Source organism: Capsicum annuum, chromosome 6 (genome assembly GCF_002878395.1).
Source record: "Capsicum annuum cultivar UCD-10X-F1 chromosome 6, UCD10Xv1.1, whole genome shotgun sequence".
NCBI classification, from domain to species: Eukaryota; Viridiplantae; Streptophyta; class Magnoliopsida; order Solanales; family Solanaceae; genus Capsicum; species Capsicum annuum.
The window spans coordinates 142,422,173-142,437,765 of NC_061116.1; positions in this window are offsets into that span (position 1 = coordinate 142,422,173).

The window sequence follows — 15,593 nt, forward strand, 5'->3', positions numbered from 1 at the left end:
TCCCAAGCAAATTATATTTCTGTTGTAATAATGAATCAACTGTTGGGACAAATTTCTACATGAGGAAGACCCTGTATGATAATTTCCAATGAATGAACCATCCGTTGTAACATATGAATCATCTGTTATAGCAAATAGGTCATCTGTTGGTATAAATAAAACCGGTACAAAGAGCTTTTTGATTTACTAAAATAGAAGAGACATATGTTGCACCAGATACTTTATCTGGTGCAACAGGTTTGTCAACTGTTGCAACAGATGTATATATCTGTTTGATAATTTTAAGCAGATGTGTCATCTGTTGAAACAGATATGTGTCTGTTTGTTTTGTCAGTTGAAAGACATATATATTCACCTTCTTCAGCTCATGCTGCTCTCCTTTAGACATTATACGTTGCTCAGTGCAATATATAGACAGAGGAGTTGCAATTTTGCTTTTTTGGATGCTTGATAATGCCTTAGAAATCACTCTCCTTCTCCTCTTAGCCCTAATCTCTAATGGAGCGGAGAGAAATAAAATTCTCTTTGATGGAATAAGACCACTCTTAGATGTCAATTCCTTTATAAAAATAGTTAATGCATTAATAGCATTAATCACTACATCATGTTTCACCCTGCAGTCTTGACATTTGCTGGGAGAGGCAAAATCTGTATAACCAGTATGATTATACTCATAATGGTTTGCTTTAAATACTATAAGAGGAGTATCATTAACACCAACAGCAGCACCACTACCACCACCAACAGCTCCATCACCACTAAAACCATCAATAATAATAAGCCCACCCTCCAAAATTATTTTTCTTGTAATGGCCGTTGCTCTAAACAATTCTATTTTTCTTCTATCGACGACCTTAGGGTCTGATAAAGTTTGTACAGACCGTAAAGTAAGAAAAAATGGCATCTTCAACTCTCGATTGGTCGAAACTAGCGATGGATGGACAATCTAACATAAATTATTACATATATTAGAATAATGATTATATCATTCAAAAAGTATTATTAATTAAAATAAAAAATTAATTATAATTATACTTACTGCATCTTTTGGAGGTTGAAGAGATCAAGAAATTTTATATTTTTATTAGTTTTGGCCGACAACCATCTCAAGATTATTGGACAGGAAACTCCTTCCTGGCAGTTCACTTGTTTTCTCAAATAAGGAATGACTTCAAACACCCAAGCCTATAAAATAATGCCAATAAATCAAAACCATTATTGAGTGAAAAATTGAATGATATCATAATAGAAGAAAGAAACATTTACCATGAAAGCCCATGGGAAGTCATATAAGTTGATTGTCTTTGGTGCTAACGGAGTCAATAAATATTTGACAGTCATTTTAAAGCTTTCATACCCCCAAGGATAGCTGTTAAATGCCTCAAGATCCTCGGAGAGCTTTATTAAAATGAGGATTATGTTGTTGTTAACGTCTCTCGCCCAGAGAATATTATGTACAAACCAAACCAAGCACAATGACTGCTTATGCTTCTTTGAAAGTCCTTTACCTTTCAACGCTTCTATCAAATTTTTATTTTTGAATCTTGAACCAACAATGGTCACCAGGTCATCAGGATCACACGACTTGCCTTTGCTTTTTTTGGGTGTGCAAGGTACTTTTTTTTGGGTTAGAATAGGTATAACTTGAGAAGGGGGATAACATTTTAGTCCAGTAACTATGACAAACTCCTTCCAACCAAAACAAACAGGCATGCTACAGTAATTTATCCACACCTCATCCATCTTATCTTTGTTTGCATACATAAATCTATGCTTGAGAAGTTCATATACCATTTTAATTTAGAAACGAGCATTGTTTTCCTCCATCAAATCAAGATATTTCCTAAAGCAGCTGTCCCTGAAATAAACATCCAATTTTTGTTCTCAAAGTATTTTTCTGAAAACGTCAAGAGATTTTCCCATGGCTGACTTAACCACAAAATTATCCATTAAATCTGCGGCACCATCGCACTGCATTCTCATAGGATAACGATTAATGCTAAAGGCTTTAACCAACTCTTCGGTGGAAGGGCTATTAGCATTTGCATCATCTCTTTAGAAATATTCCTCCTTCTCGTGTTTATCATATTCTGCTCCCAATTGAGATAACGCTTGTAAAGCAAGCTCATAGAGGGGTGGATGTAGCCTAGCTGCTTCACTTGTTCCTTTACTTAGACTTGATTCAGTTTCTGTTCTTTTGGGAACCATATTATCTAAAATTAACAGGAATATAAAAAGATATATTTTAGTTGATTAATGCATCATTAAAAAAGGATAACAGTAAATCAAACAAGAAAAATAGTAAAATAACAGTTGCAACAGATCACCAATCTGTTACACCAGGTAGTATATCTGTTGCAGTATATAACTAAACTATTATAGAGGATGAGTAATCTGTTGCAACAATATAAAACATATCACTCATCTTTTAAGACAGATGAATGGTCTGTATAATAGATCATACATTGTTGCGACATATGAGTGATCCATTGGGATAGTTAAATAACCCATTACAACAGATGAGTAATCTGTTGTGACAATACAAAACAAATCACTTGTCTATTGAGAAAGATGAATGGTCTGTGTAGCAGATCACACATCTGTCGTAACATCATCTGTTGTAACATATGAGTGATCTGTTAGAATAATTAAATAACCTGTAGCAGCGACTGAGTAATCTATTGTGATAATACAAAATATATCACTCATCTGTCAAGAAAGATAAATGGTTTGTGCAACAGATCACACATCTGTTGTGACATCATCTGTTGAGACATATAAGTAATCTGTTAGAATAGTTAAATAATTTATAGCAATGACTGAGTAATCTGTTATGATAATACAAAATATATCACTCATCTGTTGAGAAAGATGAATGGTTTGTACAACAGATCATACATCTGTTGTAAAATATGAGTGATCTGTCAGAGCAGTTAACTAACCTGCAGCAATGGCTGAGTAATTTATTGTGACAATATAAAACATATCACTTATCTGTTGATAAAGATGAATAGTCTGTGCAACAGGTCACACATCTACTATAACACATGAGTGATCTGTTGGAACAGTTATCAACGATCAATATTATTTAGATTTCTTCTAACATAGGGTCGTTTATCACGGCAGATGAATGATCAGTTGGAAAAATCAATTCTTGGATATTTTCTATTGGAAGAGTTGATAGGATTTTATCCAACAGGAGGTTCTTTAGTTGCATCAGATTATTAATTTGATGGTTCTTCCATTGCATCAGATGGTTAATTAGTTGCATCAGATTTTTTATCCGATGCTTAATCTGTTGCAACATATGGTAAATCTATTGCATCAGATAGTTAATTTGTTGCATCAGATTATTAATTTGTTGCATCAGAATTGTAATCTGTTGGTTTCTTTAGTGCATCAGATGGTATCTATTACATTATAAGATAAATCTATTGCATCAGATAGTTAATATGTTACACCAGATGGGTAATCTGTCAGAGGAAATAAAAAATAGTAACACGATTTTATTCAACAAAAAATGGCAATTTCACCATTTTTACCAAAACAAGAACAGAACAAATCAACCCAAATTGTCATTTTGTTTTTATAAACACAAACAATAAAAATCAAACTTAAAAAAAATGCAACAAATAACAAAATATCATAATTCACTTCGAAAAGAGAAGAGAAGAAATACCAGAAATTAGGGTTTTATTCAGTCCGTATTTCAAATTAATGCAACAAATATTGAAATTGTTAACCAATACTATAAGAGAAGTAGACTCAAGTTCCTCGTTTTCTTCAAAACTAAAAAGGCCATAAATTTTTACCTGTGAAAGAAGAAAAGGAATGATGAAGAATTCGAAGCTGTTGTGGTCAAAGAGCAAGGTTGTCACGTCGATTGAAGGTTGAAGTCAAAAAAAAAATAGAAGCCCAACTATTTATAGTCAGATATTGAAGTCGTCGAGGATTGAAATGAGAAATTTCCAAAATAGTTGGTTAGGAGAGAGTTGAGAGAAGCTGCTGAGAGAGGGATGAGAGACAGGTTGATTTAAATTGAAGAGGGGAACTCAAAGCCCAACTATTTAATGCCGGAGGTAGAAGTTGCCGGGGGTTGAAGGGAGAAAAGAGGGAAACTCAAAGCCCAACTATTTGTCGTCTGAGGTAGAAGTCGTCGGGGGTTAAAGGGAGAAATTTTGCAGAACTGTTGGTTGGAAGAGAGTTGAGAGAAGCTGTCAAGAGAGAGGAAAGAGTGGTTGATTTGGATTGAAGAGGGATGTGGGTTGGGTTGATTACTATTTTTGAAAAGATAAGAAAGTTTTGAAAATATTAATCAAGTCCACAATTAACTTAATCAAGTTTCCTAATGATGTTTGACCTTATCTGTTGGTCAATGTCATCAATCCTTCATTCAAGACTTAAAAGACACCTTTCCTTCAATTTTCTCATGTGACATTGTGTTGTAGTAGTAGTAGATAACATTAGCTTGAGATTAGGATCGTAAGCTTATCCCCTTCAAATATAATTTAAAATATATTTAAATATTAAATAAAAATAAAATATTAACCTAAATAATAATAATAATAATAATAATAACAACAACAACAACAACAATATATAATGATAATAGTAGTATTAGTACACGTTTAACCACAAAAAAAAAAAGCAATAGTACACGCAGTAGCACTACTTTTAATTTTAAAAAATGTAGTAATATAGTATTATAATAACAACAGCAACAACAACAACAACAACAACAACAACAACAACAACAACAACAATAAATATTAATAATAGTAGTAGCAACATTAGTAATAATAATAATAAGCCACTTGACAATTTTAATACAATGAATAATAATATTATAATAAAAAATTTTAATTAAAATATTTGATATTGATATTTGTATTTAAAAATATTAGTATTTCTTTAAAGATTATTATTAGCTTTAAATTAGGAACGTAATATTGAAAAGTTCTAAATGAACTCTTACTATTCATAAACATATTATTTTCAAATATTGTTTAATATATTTAATTAAATAAAATATAAAATATTAACTTAAATAGTAATAATATTGGTGGTAGAAATAATGATTAAATAAAACTAAAAAATAAAAATAATTAAAAAAGAAATTACAGTTGTAGTAGTACATAGAAGTAACAGTGGAGTAGTAGTCGTACGTAGGACTAACAACTAATAATAATTATAAGAAATAATAATATTACATTTAAGAAGATAAGGACAAGAAATAAATATATTCTTCTTTTATTTTGTTAGTATTTACTATAAAAAAATCTGAATTAAACACATTGATTTTAAATATTTCTCTTAATTCAGATATATATCTAAAATAAGCATGTCAAATTTGAAAAAGATAAGGAAAAGGATATTCGAATTCAAATATTTCTCTTAATTCAAATATATATATTTAAGATAAGAATAACTTTAAAAAATACAAGGATAAGGATATATTTGAATTTTTAAATGAAAATTGAATTGGAATAGAATTCTTCTTCTTAATCTCTAATATATATATATATATATATATATTCACTCCTATCCTGATATGTAGTGTTAACTTTTATATTTAAGATAAACATGTTAAATCTGAAAAATACAAGGATAAGGATATTTGAATTTGAATTTTTAAATGAAAATTGAATTGAAATAGAATTCTTCTTCTTAATCTCTTTTATCTCTCTCTCTCTCTCTCTATATATATATATATTCACTCCTATCCTGACACTCTTTGTTATTGATTACTGATTAGTCACCCTAGATATGGTAAACGTAAGGGTACCAGAGAGGCTAGGTTGCCCACAAATGTGCTATGGTAAGGAGGCTTTTCAAAAAACAAAAAAGGCTTGGCTCTATTTTTGTTTTTCATTCTTGATAGCATGATATTTGTGGACCCATTCACCCACCGAGTGGGCATTTAGATACTTTATGGTCCTAATAGATGCTTCTTCTAGATGGTCTCATGTGTGACTATTGTCATCTAACAACTTGGCATTTGCAAAATTATTGGCATAAATAATACGATTACGGGCATAGTTTCCTGATAATCAAATTAAGTCTATTCGCCTTGATAATGCTGTAAAATTTTCATCTCAAGCATTTAATGACTATTGCTTATTGATTGAGATAAGAGTGGAACATCTTGTACCTCATGTTCACACTCAAAATGGCCTTGTCGAGTCATTAATTAAATGCCTGTAATTGATAGCAAGACCATTACTTATGAAAACTAAGTTGCCCACTTCTGTTTGGGGTTATGCAATTTTGCATGTTGCAACGCTGTTCGTCTTAGACCGATAAATTATCATAAATTTTTTTTGTTGCAATTGATTTTGGATCAAGAACCTAATATATCTCGTTTGAGAATTTTTGAGTGTGGTGTATATGTGCCTATAGCACCACCAAACCACACCAAGATGGACCCTCAAAAAATGTTAGGAATTTATATACTGATGTTGGGTACTTATCTGACCTGCATAAATCTCGGTCTCAAATAGCCTATTTGTTCATATATGGGGGTACTACCATATCTTGGAGATCTACAAAGCAGTCTATCGTAGCCACCTCATCGAACCATGCTGAGATTATAGCTATTCATGAAGCAAGCCGAGAATGTGTGTGGTTGAAGTCCATAATACATCTCATTTGAGAAAAATGTGGATTGAAATGTGACAAAGTACCCACGACTTTATATGAAGATAATGCAGCATGCATAGCACAACTTAAGGGAGGATTCATAGAAGGAGATAGAACAAAGCACATTTCACCAAAGCTTTTCTATACACATGAGCTCCAAAAGAATGGTAACATTAGCGTGCAATAGATTCGTTCAAGTGACAATGTGGCTGATTTATTCACTAAGTCTCTTCCAACTGCAACTTTCAAGAAGATGGTGCACAAGGTTGGAATGCAAAGGTTCAAGGATGTTCTCATTAGGGGGAGTTAATATTCGCTGTACTCTTTTTTTCTTACGAAATTTTATCCCACTGAGTTTTCCTTGTAAGGTTTTTAATGAGGCAATATATATGCGTATTATCTATCAATTAGACATTCAAGAGAGAGTGTTATAAATGTACTATATATATAGTGAATATCTACTTTACCATATATAGTGAATATCTACTTTACCATATATTGTGTATGTCTATTTATGAAAAAGTTACAAACCCCAAGGTTAGTTTTCCCCTATAAATAAAGGAGTTTTCCCTCATTGTAATTTATCCTCAAGAGAAATAAGAATTATTTTCTATTCTCTCTTTACTCTTCTTCTTTGTTCTTTAATATTTTATAACAAATATATTTAATTTATATGAATTCAAATGCAATGTGTAACGATAGAAAATATTGGGCCCTGCAAATAAATTTGGATCTCAAAAGTACTAGCAAATACTTGTGAGTTGGATAAATATTGAAGTAGAATATTATCATATTATATATATAACTAAATTAAGAGATTCTTTTATTTTCATTCACATTTTTTATATAATTTAATTTCGATGCGTTGCTTAATCTTGCTGCAAAAGTAAATATTGATATATAAAATTATTATTTATAGTATTTGAAAATTTGTATTTTATTACGTAATGAAATGTTCTTGTTTATGCGATTTAATGAAAGAAAGAATTAATATAGATACAATGCATGAAGATGATTCATCAACATTTTTTGAATAATATTGTAATAAAGTTATTTCACAATTTGAATTACAGTTTTGATGATCCGTCAAAACTTGAATATGGTAAGCTGAGTCTCTGGTCATTCATTTGATCCCTAGGAATCAACACTTGTAAGTTTCTTGAAAGTCTTGATAATTTGTTAAGACTTGTGGTAAAATAAGTATTTGCAAATCCAATAAAGCTTCTGATCAAGAACTTGCTATTATATTTTGACACACGATTATTTTTAGAAAATAAATCAAAACTTAAAATTGTGGCACAAAAATATTTAATTTATTATAAGCATTTAAATACGATATGTGAAGATTGAAAATATTTGCACGGGCAAATTTTATCTAGTTTGAGTAAATAGATGAGTATTTAAGCAACAACGGCTAAATAAAATCGGTGGCATAAAGTCTAATCTTATGCCCCAGCGTGTCATTATTGTGACTCACGCGTATCTCGGGTTAATTATTAAAAAAATTTGAAGCAAAAGAAAATTAATGTATTTACATTAATTTTAGTTATCCTTTTTCTATTTATAGCTGTAACGCCCCGAGTCTGTACCCTGAATGCCACACGATGCTTACGATCCCGAGGGACCACAAGCTATTACGATCCCGAGGGACCACAAGCTAACCCATGAGTTGGCACCTGCTGTGAGCACTGAATAATAATACTATAAAAATACGAAATATAGGCTGAAATGCCATAAGTTTCACACTCTGAATACTGATAAATAATAATATCTGATAAAATATCTGAATCTGAAATATTATTTGAACTAGTCTAGTCTGAAAAGCCTCTAACTGAATTGTCTGAATATAGAGTTGATGGGACAAACCCCCCAACTAACTCCGACTTCTGAAATGCTAAAGCTACTGAAATAAATGCATATCCTTGATAGATGATGAATCACTACTGAAACTATTGTTGATAACTGAATCTTTCTATGCGCGGTTAGGAACCTGAGCATCCAAACCTATGATATGAGACATCATAGCAAAAAGAGAAATTATGCATTAGTACGTGTAATGTACTGGTATGCTAGATGAGGTAAGACTGAATACAAGGGTTCATATGCATGAACAATAACTGACTGAATGATATAAACATAACTGAATGAGAGTACATGGGTAACTGAGACTGCTGTAAATACTGGGTATGCAATACTGTGCATATACATATATACTGTAGCTGAGTTCTTATTGAAGTTGAGTACTGATTTCTGATAACTGAGTAACTGATATCTGAGATTACTGATAACTGAATTACTGATAGTTGAGTGACTGTATCTGACAGTCCTGATTCTATAGAACTGAACTGAGTTCTATACTGAGACTGAAATTGAGAATGTGGGAGGTAATCGTCTAACCGACATTCCCCAAATAAAATAACTGGGGTCCAACCTGTAACCCCAGTTGGAAGGTTCTTAGTACTGTGCCCGGGTAAAGACAAGCTGAAGAGTTATCCTCATCTGGCAGGTACTCTAATGAGAATGGTGTAACCCTCAACTGGCAGGTTAAAACACCTCATCAACCCTCAACTGGCAAGTTGATATCTCAACCTGCGCTGGCTACGTAGTTTTGAAATACAAGGACTGCTTATAAGGATCACACCCTCTATTGGCAGGTGAGATATAACGCCTCGAGATCCCATCTTATGACGTCACACGGTGCTTATGGACCCAAAGGACCACAAGTTAACCCTTTGCTGATATTTGTACCTGTAAACTGCATAATATCTGAAATAAATGCGGAAACTAGCCATAAGGTTCAACACATCTATACCTACTCAAACTAAAAACTGAGTACTAATACATCAACATCCATCTGAAAAGCCTCTAAAATGTTTGAACTGTGGATTTGATGGGATATGTCCCCAACTAACTCCGTTAACTAACAATATAAATAAAATCTGATGTAATAATAGTAAACTGAGATTTGTCCTCGAAGAAAGAAGACTCACTGCTATTGCTGCTAACTGAAGCTGAACTGCTGAGGAAACTCTGAATACCGTGCCTCTGAAACTATGGTGTCAAATAAAACACCATAGCACAAATGCGTCAATACAAAATGTACCGAGTATGTAGACGAGGTAAGGCTAAATGCAAGGGCTCATGCATGCACCATGTGTAAACTGAATAATCATAAAAATGTCGCACGAGAACACATACATGAATGCACAGGTCATAATCATAACTGAACTCGCTATTGACACTGAGCTACTGAATCACAGACTCATTTGATATTGATAACTGGGAAATATGTATGAATTTTCATCAAGGAGTGAGTTCTAAAATCTCTGAACATACTGAGATTACGAGTATCTGAAGCTTCTGAAATGGATAGAAACCCTATCTAACAGGTTGTCATTGAGTCTGTGGATAACCATACTTCTTCATAAATGATTTTGAGATCGGCCTATCTAGCGACGGATCTTCGAATTAGCAAGTAATCATACTTAATGGCCTGTATCTAACAGCCTCAAGTTCTGTACACTGAACTGAGCTCTTTCTTGAAGTCTGAGACTGATTCTGAAACTGAGACCGTGGGAAGTAGTTACTTAACCGACATGCCCCTTTTATCTCTTAGGGGTCTAACCTTTAACCCCGATTGGGAGGGTGTCAATACCGTGCCACGGGTAAAGATATTATCTTTATATGATCCTCATCTATAGGGTCCTCATACGAGAACGGTGGAGCCCTCATCTAACAGGTCAAGCCACCTCATCTATCCTCATCTAGCAGGTATGATGTCTCTCATCCACCCTCATCTAATAGGTGTGATGTCTCAACCTACGATGGCTACGTAGTTTTGGAGCACAAGGATCGCATCTAAGGATCACACCCTCCACTAGTATGTGAGTCCCCATCCTTGAGCTCGCTCGGTGCTAGTTTCTACTCCCAACTGAAGACCCTGAACTGAAATCTTAACTGAGCATAACTGAACTGAATCTGATACTGATTATGTTTCTCAAAAGATCTGACTGAGTTACACTGAGATTACTTAGTTCTGTATCTGACGGAAAGGTATCGAATCATAACATCTGACTGACGATGCAAAACTTAAATAGATTATTCAAATTTCTTCTGAGATTAGAATTGAATCACTTGAATACTATTAGATTTGAGTTGATTACAGGATGGAGGCTAGATTACTAGCGGTACAGAGATTACAGAGATAACTGAGATTAGAGAGCCTGATTAAGTTTTGCACTTGTCTGAAGATACATATTTCTATAGTTCACTGAGTTCTGAGAAGCGTGGCTCGATTGGAACTATCGCGAAACTGACACGGGCTCTAGACAACATCTCTATTGTCGGGTATGAATACCCCCAGGACTCGATAACATAAAAGTAAAACAAAATCATTCATGTATTATCGTAATCACTCATGTATTATCTCAATCATACCTTAATCGTCACAATCATTAATGCATCATCACAATTATTAAAGCATCTCTCCAAGTAATTAGAAATCATAACATACTTTCCTCCTCTTTAAGGCATCACATCCAACATTTAGGAAACACATACCTCTATTCATCATCACAATCACCAAAGGGTCGCTTTGAGCATCTCGGGATATTAATCACATAATAACGTAGAGGAAACATGCTATTAGATAGTACTCCATTCAACAAGGTTTTACCTCAACTATTTCATACCTATATCGGTTTTAACATGTATTGGGATTTCACACCGCTTGGAAAACTTCATACTATCATGTCATAGCTCACTTGCTAATCACTTGGCATATATTAAAAACTTAGTATATATCAAAGAACACATAATAGGAATTAATTCACTCACTTGGTCCTTTTATCAAACACTAGGCATGCATAGACTAGCTCACAATTTGGGGCTTCCTATTCAACATTCTATAATAGCCCATATTCTTCTTCTAAGCTTTTATCAACTTATGGGAGACATACTCCGCTAAATCAATCAATTCTACACCCAAAAGTCATGAACACATCAACAATCGTAACACATAATCGTATCTTAGAAGTTATTAGATCACGTTTTAACTAAAATGCTTAATTTCTAGTCTCTTAAACATTTTATAGAACACCTCACATGCACAACTTGGGCATAAGTATAATAACCCAACTACTCATCATGAATAACCAAATTTACATATTTCCACTCATATATTATCATACATTTATACAAACCACATAAGTATCCCATCTTGGAGGCCATTCAACATCAACAACAAGCACATAATCTATTTACCACACAAATACCACGTACTAAGGCCAAGGCTTGATAATCTTGTAGACAAACATGAACCACAACTCAATCATAGCAAGAACATCAATTTCAACTCACAAGAATCATTAAAAATTCATAAACATAAATCTTAGAGATTTAGAAAAAGGTACTTGAGCTTCTTGGATGAAAGGGACCCAAGAATCAACATCTACATACCTTGGGAAAACTCTTTATTGAAAGCCTTCAGAAAAATTCTTGATTTTTGCTCTTGATTCTCTCTAAATTTTTGGTGGAAGAAGAGAGAATTTTTTATTTTGGAAACCCTAGTTTTTGGGTGAAAGAAGAGAAAAAAAATAAAGCCTTCAAGCCTTAAGTAGGTATTTATAGAGGTTGGGGAAAGAGTGGAAAAGACCAAAATGCCCTTTAAAGAAAAAGAGTTGAAAACTACTGATCGGGGTCTGTGATGGTCGATCTGACGGTCCGTCAGAGGGACTGACGGTCGTCAGAGGGACTGACGGTCCATCAGAGGGACTGACGGTCCACCAGGTCGTCCGTTACTCGAGTGCCAAATCTGGGTCATTTTGCCTCGCCGTGATGATCGAAGTGATGGTCCATCAAGAATCTGATGGTCCACCAGATCGTCCGTCACTCGGGGGTCAGGAATGGGCCATTTTGTTTCGACCTGACGGACCCCTTGACAGTCCGTCAACTTATTGACAGTCCACCACTTTGGCCGTCACATGATGACCAAAAAGAGGGGTCACTGCCTTGGCTTGACGGGACACTTGACGGTCTACCAAGGACATGGCGGTCCGCTAGGTCGACCGTCAAACCTGGGCGATTCCGATACCGTTTAGTAAAACGGCTATAACTCCCTCGTCCGATGTCGGATTTTGATAAAATTGGTATCGATGAAAATATTATTCAATGCTCTACATAAAAAAAAGTTGAAATTATAGAAATACAATACGATTCAAAGTGTTTCATATTTGGTAAGATATTTCTAAAATTTTTAGACTCGGATTTTTATTTTTTTTGAAAACACTCTAGGCTCAAACTAGGAGAGAACTTTGCGGGGTATTAAATGAGACCCCTTCCTTGGGTCCACTCGGTGCTGAATCCTACTCCCAACTGAATAGACCATGAACTGATTACTAGATTGTACTGGATTTGACTGATCTGTTACTAATCATGTTGACTGACTGAATTGGACTAAGTTCTGTAACTGACTAAGTACTACTGTTTTGTGAAATGACTGAGACTATTTTGTAACTATTGTGTTCTAGGTAAACAGCTAGATTTCCGGGTATTAGATACCTCCAGGACTCGATAGCATGAAAAGTAAAGCATAGCATGATCTTGAAAAGCATAATAATGTCCACTTGTTCACAATTCATTCATAGAGACATTTTATCAAACACTTGTAGGGCATAAACTTGTACATATGCTAGCATGCCATGATTTCACGATTTAATTTACATGGACATTCCATCAAACACATGGGGAGCACAACTTAATGCATATAATCATGGACAACATGTAAACATTGTAACTACAACACCCAAACTTGTTAATTCAAGGATTATAACATGAGAATTACACAATTCAACATCATGCTATTTCAATCTCATGGAATCTACAATTAATCATGGACTGAAACTCAATTAATGTCATGAACATGAATATAATCCAATTTCAAGCATGTAAATCATGAATCAATAATCTTGTAGTTTTAAAAATGGATTCTTAGACTCTATGGGTGAAAGGAACCGATAGATGAACACCTAACATACCTGGGAAGATTAATTCTTGAAGGTTCTCGGAGGATTTCTTGAGCTTTGTTCTTAATTCTTGAAAACTAGGGTTTGCTAATTGAGAGGGAATATTTTAATCTTGAGAAAAGTGAGGAAATAATGGTGTTAATTAGGGGCAAATTACGTGTTAAGGGCTGATTTGGGCCATGGAAAAATACCAATTACCCTTGGAAAAGATTTAAAAATCATCACTGGGTGCCCAATTTTGGGCCTCACCGCAACGCGGTGGCATCACGGTGAGCCATTAGAATGTGGCTGGTACTATGTATAAATGGACAACTGGGAAATTGGCTCTTTGCGCGACGCGGTACCATTGCGAAGCCTCACTGAAATTTGACAATTAGGAAAATGGCTAGTGGCGCGACGCGGTGGGATAGCGATGACACATTGGATTTTGACAATTGTCATTTGAATCCTATCAGTGATAAGATGAAGTACCAGGTGGTACATTGTTTTACAAAAATAGCTATAATTCTTCACCCGGGTATCGAATTTGGGCAAATTTCATATCGTTGGAAAGCTGACTAAATTTTCCACGCAATGGTAAGCTCTAAATAGAAAAATACTGAGTATTTTAAAGTTTTTATATATATGAATACTCATGTACTGAGAATTAAATTAAGTTAGGGAAATACGGGGTATTACAATAGTAAAATTAAAGATGCCAATTCATATTCTTAGTTAAATTTGGGGTTCCAAAAAAGTAATAGCCAGAACATATGTTTTAGCCCTAGCTATAGAGCCGGGTCTACATTTATGCAATTCTTTTATCTTCACACGCGTGTTTGTTTGTTATTTAATAAGAGATTTATTTTTTGTTAATCATGGATAAAATAATATTACTTAACTTTACATGAGAATTCAAGCAGCATTAGACACGTGTACAAAGCACGTAACTATAAGAAAAATTGACATAATAGTCGTCCATCAAATAATAGCTAACAAATGTATATCTTTTTGTATATTGATTGATATACATAAAATTTACATTTTTATATAAAAATGTGTATATGTTTTAGTAACAAATATAATTATTTTAGCTGACGGCCAAGTGTGAGCTTACCCCTGTTTAATAACCATTAGTAGAATTCAAAATTTTGTGGACTCAACAAGAAGAATTCAATGTCTGTCAGAGTTCGTGGAGGCTACTATAACCTAAATTTAGCTTGGTGGCTACTCTACTCTAAACCTAAATTAGGCTATAAAAAGAGGCAAATATTTCATTAAATAGACAACTCCAATATCTCATAAATTCACGGATATTCATAAAGAAATCAAATATCTCCAGAATTTCATAAACTCATGAAATATTCACAGAAAGAGATCAAAAACCACTCTTCTCAATAACCAAATACATTAAGAAGATCCACAAAAACCTTCTTCATGGAACAATACGCTATTAATGATCCTTGAATTACGAAGAAAATTAAGGGAGGAACAAAATTGTATCCTAATTTTTTATCAATAAAATTCTTTTTTCTTATATTTTATTGGTGGTTGAAGTTTATTTTTCATTAATTAAAATTTGTTGGAAACAAATTGGCACTTCTAGTTGGACCAAATTTGCCCTTCATCTCTTCTCTCATAATTCAGATATGTAAATTTGTAGTTGCAAGAGCGAAAAAAATGAAAAAATGGAAGCTCTATGGGTACTTCAAGACTCGTCTTTGAGTTTTATCATATCTACACTCCAACAGGCCTTAAGTTGGGGCACTTGTAGACATTGAAAATTTGTGAACTCTACGAGAAGAATTCAATTTCTCTCGGAGTTCTTGACGGCTACTATACCCTAAACCTAGTTTGGTGGCTACTCCATTCTAAACCCTAAATTCCACCTATTTAAAGGGATAAATATTTTTTAAAAAGGCATCTTCAATATCTCACAAATTCACGAATATT